The sequence below is a fragment of the Peromyscus eremicus genome, chromosome 22, assembly GCF_949786415.1.
Source record: "Peromyscus eremicus chromosome 22, PerEre_H2_v1, whole genome shotgun sequence".
In the NCBI taxonomy this organism is placed as follows: Eukaryota; Metazoa; Chordata; class Mammalia; order Rodentia; family Cricetidae; genus Peromyscus; species Peromyscus eremicus.
Window position 1 is genome coordinate 23,394,257 of NC_081437.1, and position 7,509 is coordinate 23,401,765.

Here is a 7,509-nt window from a genome sequence, read left to right on the forward strand (position 1 = left end):
GCAGGCCCAGTCTCGTGCAGGTAACCATGGCTGCCCTGGGTTCAGGAGCACAATGGCTGCACCGTACTTGGAAGTCAATATTCCACACCACAGCTCCCCTTTTTAAAGGAGATTAGCTCGTGAGTGCAATCGGACTACCAGGGCAAAAGGAAGTTTCTTCCTGGACCGTGAGAAGCACATCATAAGAGGAAGAAGGCTAAAGGCATAAGGAACGCCATTTTCACCTTTCTAACTGAACAATGTCATTGATTTTAGTAAGATCTCCTTTTTAATATCCATTTATCGTGTATGTGCAAATGTGTGTGTGCACTCTCTTGGGGAGGTCAGAGGACAACTTGAAGGAGTTGGTCCTCTCCTTCCGCCATGGGGCTCTGGGGATTGAACTCAGGTCCCAAGGCTGGGCAGCAAGCACCTTACTCACTCAGGCCTCCATTCCACAGGCCTGAATGGAGCAATTTTAAGTAATACATGACAAGAAGATGCTGAGAAGCGACACACTGAAATCAAGTCGGTGTTTAACATCTGAAGAGGCCAGTTTGGTTATGTCTATGAAAATCACACGTGTACACAGCATGAAGCTGTCACGTGTCCCCGGGGGACATATGCTGCTAGACATGTTGTTGTTTGCGTGGGATAAATGAAGAATATGTTTACACTTTTATCATGCTTGAGTTTTCTGGTTTATGAGACAAAAATGAATCCTAATGGGCAACCTCAACAGATCTACTGTTCAAGGATTTATTCTAACACATTTTTCCTCCCAAAAATGTTTGTTATTGGGATGGATATTGGGATGTCCACGTAACGCATCGGGAATCACTTAATGCCTGTTAGGAAAGGGTTAAATAAATGATGTAAGCTCCATGTACTGACTGCCACATGAGACGGGACAGTGTCACTTTATGAGTCAGGACATTCCTTGTGTGCTAGTGCACAGTGGTGTTGTCGATGAGGTGATGAGAGCACTGTGCATGTTTGGTGCCCCATGCAGAAATGCAAGAATCTGTATATACTTGTAACTCTATGAGAAGTCAGGCTGGACATGTGGGAACTGATAATTGGGTGGTGGTGTCCTGGGATGAAAGGAAATGCATCTTTGCACCTTTTTTTTTTTTTTTTTGGTATTTTATACCATGTGCAAACTTACCTATTCAGGAAGGTAACAGAATTTAAAAAAAAAAAATTACAGGTACAGAAAGTGAGGGCATCCTGCAAACGGGACACTCCCTTTAATTCACGTCTACTAGAATCGAAGGCTGCTCCCTGCTCCCAGACACACAGCTTGCAGCAAATTAGGGAAGTGTAGCTTGCTGCTCAGGAACCGGGTGATGGTTCAGGAGACTGGATTCCAATTTGCTGTGCAACTTAAGGCTGGCCACTTCCTCTCTCTGAACCTTTCAATTGGCCCCCCAGATCTGCAGGGCCTTTTTCCAGATCACAAGCTGTTCAGTCTGGCCACTAGATGGCGTGCTGACTCTGCCGCTGGAGGATAGATGCTGCTGGGGCTAGCCAGCCTTTAAAGCCTGTTGTGGGTCACCTGAGGCAATTTTGGCACCAGAAGCAACCCCCCAGGAGAGGTGATATCTTGGACATTATGGCGGTGATTAGCTAATTCAGAGAAGTTCAGAAAAACAAGAAGTTTTGAAGGTTTCAGTCTCGCCAAGGGTCAGGGAGAACACAGCCAAGCCTCCTCAATCAGGATGGCAAAGTGACGTAGCCAAAGGGGGTGAGAGACCTGGGGTATGACAGGCTTCTTTCTACGCTTTTCGTGGCTGAGGAAGAGCCCTGAAGAGCCTCAGATGTGTAATCAGGGCTGAGCCAGTCTGTTGGCCTCTCTGAGACTTAGATTCCCATCTGTACAATGGGTGTGATAATCATAGCTCCCACATGGGGGTTACTGTCAAGTAGGAGGCTGTGTGCAGTTCCTCAGGTAGCTTGTGTCCTGGACACAGTAAAGAATTCGTATATGTAGCTATCACCCCTTTAAATCAAAGGATGGATCCTCTTCAGGTTGATGTCCACAGACCTCTGGGAGGAAGGAGCATGGCCGGGCAGCGACTTCCCACACTGCCTTTGGGTTGCTGGGTTCTCAAGAAAGTTTCTGGCTGGCAGACGCAGACGTTCTCCAGATTTTTCTTTTTATGGGGACGTGTGAGGAAAGTAGTGAATGTCTTTGCTTAAAAGTAGCTCTGTTTAAGGGCCATCGAATGTAAACACTGTGGCCCAAGGAAAGAGGATGGCCTTTTAAAGGAGTCTTTGGTCAAAGCCTCATTTAAAAATCACCGGAAACCACTAGGGGCTGGTAATGTTTGATGGTTAGTGACTTGGGGCGAAATGACCTCCACAGCAGATGCTGGAGGGGAGATTTGACGGGCAGGCAAGACGCCACAGAAGGATGCTCTTGGCTGAGCGAGGTGCTAGTGACCGTGGAGGCGGGGCCTCTGCTCAGTTCTTCCTCTTTTCTCAGCTGAGCACAGCTTCCTTCTGGGCTGTGTGCCTCGAGGAAAGGGTGCTTCTTTTTTCTAGACAGAGAGGCTGTTTGCTCCCTATGGATGCCGTACCTCCCAGAAGGGAGCCTTTTCCCCAAGGCGCTACATCCGCTTGCTTTGGTCATGGTAGTGTGGAGGGGAAATCAGTTTTCCTTTCTTGAAAATAGACCTGAAGTATTCATTTCCCCAAATCAGCGCTTTTGTTAAAAGTGGAGCTTCCCAGTGCCCATCACCCAGGATTTCTCCCAGGAAAGGGTTGCCTAGCTCACCCTGGCCAGTGGAGGGGACAGTTTGAGCTGGCATAGCACCATCAGATGAGGACCAGCCTTGTGTGAGGGGCAGAGCAGTGGCTGAAGAGTCAGCTGAGGACCCATGAGGGTGCTGGCTGTGTTGGTGAGGTTGGCAGACATCCAGAAGCCAACAGCAGCAGATAGCCCAGGCTGGCGGGAATAGTAAGAGAACACTGCACTCCAGGCTCTTCTCTGTATCACTTGGGTGACCTAGGGGAGCCACTCAGCTTCCCTGAGCTCTCTCACCTGTAAGATGGGCACAACGGTTCTTGATGGCAAGATGTCTGGCCTGCAACAGCAACAGTTGAAGCAGTTGTCTTGTCTGTGTTGTGGCCCTTGCTCTTGAGCTCTGTAAGTCCCTGGGGCACAGGCTCCAGGAAGTCTTCAGTGCTTTAAGAGCAGGAAAATGGGACGCTAAGCCTGAATCTCTCTGACGGTACCCGCAGGATTCCTGGGGCCGGCCTGACCAGGCCTCTCTCCTGATGTTCAGAGCATAGAATATGGACTTGGGACCTCATTCTTGATCCTCTTTAGGCCCTGCTTCCTGATGGAGGGATGGGACAGGTGGGTGGAGAGGTCTCCTTCTAACTCTGGCCAAACCTTGTGAAGTTTTGTCAATGTTACCAAAGGTGTGAACAGTGTGAGCTACCCTGTCTTCACACCCTGCTGTGGAGTTCCCTGGGGTGTGCCTGACTTCGGGACAGCTGTGTGCATCCCTACCTTCGGGTGGATGTACTGATCAGATTCTGACCATAAATTGACAGGAAGAAGGGGAGAAGAAATTCCCTCCATAATTGACATCAGCCTGGTTTTCTGACTCCAGCGTGGCTGCTTCTCTCTCTCTCTCTCTCTCTCTCTCTCTCTCTCTCTCTCTCTCTCTCTCTCTCTCCTCTCGACTTTGGGACACATCGCTTCAGCTTTCTATGCTGAGGACCGACCCTCATTCCCAATAGACAGTTGGGACAAGTTGATCCCTGTTCTGCCTTTCAGTAATGGCAGACCCAGGGAGGCGTTGAAAAAAAAAAATGGCCCTTCTTCAAGTCCTCTGTAAATTCCTCTGAGGATTTCCTCGTGCTTCTTAGACCCTTTGATGCTGACCAGGAAGCCAAGCTCCTTCATCGTACACATTTCAGCTGTGGAGCCTTAGACAGCCACACACCCCTATCTATCTGACCCGTGCAGAGGCTCCGCTCTGCAGTGGGCACAGGTTTACTTCTCTGCTGGCTTTATGGGTTCAGGGGGGGAATAAAAACATCAACTGTAGAGTCCTGAGCCAGGGCTTGGGTGTGGTAAATTACAAGGCCTGTCTTTCCTCAGATCAGATAGATTGGGAGAATGGAGAGAGAGAAGAGGGGTAGCGTCAGGTAACATTGTGTGTGTGTGTGTGTGTGTGTGTGTGTGTGTGTGTGTGTGTGTGTGTGCAAGCCAGGGGCTGACCTTGGGTGTCATCCCTCAGAAGCTGTCCACTCTGAGGTGGGATCTCTCCTTGACCTCAATCTTGCCGAGTAGACTATGCTGGCTCCTGTCTCTGTCCACACAACATTGTGGTTACAAGCTTGTAGCACACGCGTGGCTTTTCTAGTGTGGGTTCTGGAGATGCAACCAGGTTCTCACGCTTGCACGACAAGTGCTTTACTAACCGAATTATCTCCCTAAGTACTCAGTCAAGTTTTATTTTTATATAACTGTCTGCCTGCCTGCCTCTCTGTCTATCATCTATTTAATCATCTATCTACCTATCTATCTATCTATCTATCTATCTATCTATCTATCTATCTATCTATCTATCTATCTACCTATCCATCTGTCATCTATCTATCCATCCATTTTCTGTCTATCTACCATCTATCTAACTATCCATCCATTATCTATCTATATCTATCATCTATCTATCTTCCATCTACCTATTTATCATCTATCATCCATCTATCATCTATCTATCTATCTATCTATCTATCCATCTGTCATCTATCTATCCATCCATTTTCTGTCTATCTACCATCTATCTAACTATCCATCCATTATCTATCTATATCTATCATCTATCTATCTTCCATCTACCTATTTATCATCTATCATCCATCTATCATCTATCTATCTATCTATCTATCTATCTATCTATCTATCTATCTACCTATTTATCTGTCATCTATCTATCCATCCATTTTCTGTCTATCTACCATCTATCTAACTATCCATCCATTATCTATCTATATCTATCATCTATCTATCTTCCATCTACCTATTTATCATCTATCATCCATCTATCATCTATCTATCTATCTATCTATCTATCTATCTATCTATCTATCTATCTATCATCTATCTATCTGTCTATCTACTATCTATCTATCTATCTATCTATCTATCTATCTATCTATCTATCTATCCAACTATCATCTATCTACCTATTATCTATCTATCTATCTATCTATCTATCTATCTATCTATCTATCATCTATCTAGTGCTGGGGATCAAATCCAGGGCCTTACACTTGCCAAGTAAGCATTAAGTGACACTCCAGCCCCTAGATGCTGCTGGATTTTGATACATGAGGTGCAAAGAGCCTGGCAACAGGGTAGCCCAGGCAGAAATCCAGTCCCAGTGTCCTGGGAACATCTTCACATGTCTACTCCACCCAGGGGCCCACTCCAAGGGAGATGGCATCCTGTGGAGAGAGACTTGGGTCTTCTGAGCTTCAAGGTGGTGCTGGAGGGAACCCAGAATACAGCTAATCCTCACCCCTCCCCAGCCTCAGCACGCTTCTTCAGGAGTCTGCTCTTTTCCCCTGCTCTGGAGGCTACATACAGCTGCTGATCTGCTTTCTGTCTCTTGAGGTTTTGTTTGTTTGCTAAAACATTATGTAAATGGAAGCATAGAGTATATGCTCTTTTGAAAACTGTATTCTGTATGTGTGTATGTAGGTTGGTGGTGCATGCACCATGGCTGTATATAGAGACCTTCTACTGTATGTGTCCTGGGACTCAAGGTCATCAGGCTTGGCATCAGGTACATTGACCTAATAAGTCACCTCTCTGGCCGCAGCCTGCACGCTCTCAAACCCTCTGCTGTTATCATTTGGTGCTGACGACTGAATGCAGGGCTCATGTACTTCACCACGGAACCGCATCCCCAGGCTCTGTGCTCTTTTCTGCCTGATGTCCCTCACTCAGGATGGCAGCTTGGACACTGGTGCATTTTCTCAGGTGTCTTGGCAGCACCATCCTGGGCAGGGCTCCGTGGCGTTCCTTGACCCTCATGGTCTGCTCGGCCTTTGCCTGCTGATGGAACTGGGGGTTGTTTCAGATGAGGCTCTGTAGCAGTAGCCAGGGCGCCCCAGGGCCCTGGCTCTGTCACCCTTGACTCTGTCTCCCTTCCTACGTGTCTACCCCTCCATTCTCTGAACCTCCTTTTCCTTCTAAAACATGAAGCCATGGACTCCCATCCTTTTCCTAAGGGTCCCTCTGGCTACCATTGGAATTCCCTCTTGTTAACCACACCCCATGCACCCCCACCCCCAACCCAGTGCACCAGATCAAGACTTGGGGGTTCTAGGCTTCTGTGCTTGCATACTCCTAGGAACAGATGTAGCTGCCTCGTGTAGCAGACGTACGCTGTTGATGGTGGGGTTTGTGAAGCTGGGTATGCCCATCCCTGCTCCCTCCCATGAGCCCTTACTCCACAGCTGGTCCACCTCCCTCTTTCCTCTCAGTAACTTCAGCGTGCCCTGGTTATATCCCAGAGAGGGGCTGTCCATCTGTTCGCTGTGGCAGAGGTTGGGGGCCAGACAACAGTAGGTCCTCACGCTGTCTCTGATGCTAGGTCCAAGATCAATCCCGAGTCACACACAGGTCTTAGGAACACTGGAGTGGTTTTCTCATGGTGTCACCCTATCAGCCTGTCACACCGTCCTGGGGACAGGCAGGGCTGGCTTCAGGCTCACCTCTTTCTGAGGTGGCTGCCCTGCCTAGGGTCACTAGTGTCTGGGGGTGTTGGGGCGTGGGGGGGGGCGGGGACAAGCCTGAAAAGCAAGAAAACCAGAGAGCAGCTCATGTGGAAGGTACGCCAGTGCCATTGGGGCTTAGGTCAGAGATATGGCCCTGTACTGTGGCCCATGGAAGTCCCAGGAGTTCTTTTTTTTTTTTTTTTTTTTTGGTTTTTCGAGACAGGGTTTCTCTGTGTAGCTTTGCGCCTTTCCTGGAACTCACTTGGTAGCCCAGGCTGGCCTTGAACTCACAGAGATCCGCCTGGCTCTGCCTCCCAAGTGCTGGGATTAAAGGCGTGCGCCACCACCACCCGGCCATCCCAGGAGTTCTTAAATCACAGTTTACTTATTTACTGTCTGTGCGCATGTGTGATGCACAGCCTGTGTGTAGAGGTCAGGGGACACTCTGTATATTTGGTTCTCTCCTTCTTCCGTGTGGGTACTGGAAATGGAACCCGGGTCACCAGGCTTAGCTGCAGAAACTCCAGCATGATAAGCCATCCCTCTAGGCCCCTGCTGAGTTATTTTCAGAGATTTCTACTCAGGTGGAACAACCAGGATTCCTTTTCTCTCTCTCTCTTCTTTCCTTTTCTTTTCTTTTCTTTTCTTTTCTTTTCTTTTCTTTTCTTTTCTTTTCTTTTCTTTCTTTCCTTCCTTCCTTTTTTTTTTAGATTTTCAAGACAGGGTTTCTCTGTGTAGCCCTGGCTGCCCTGGAACTCACTCTGTAGACCTGTAGACCAAGTA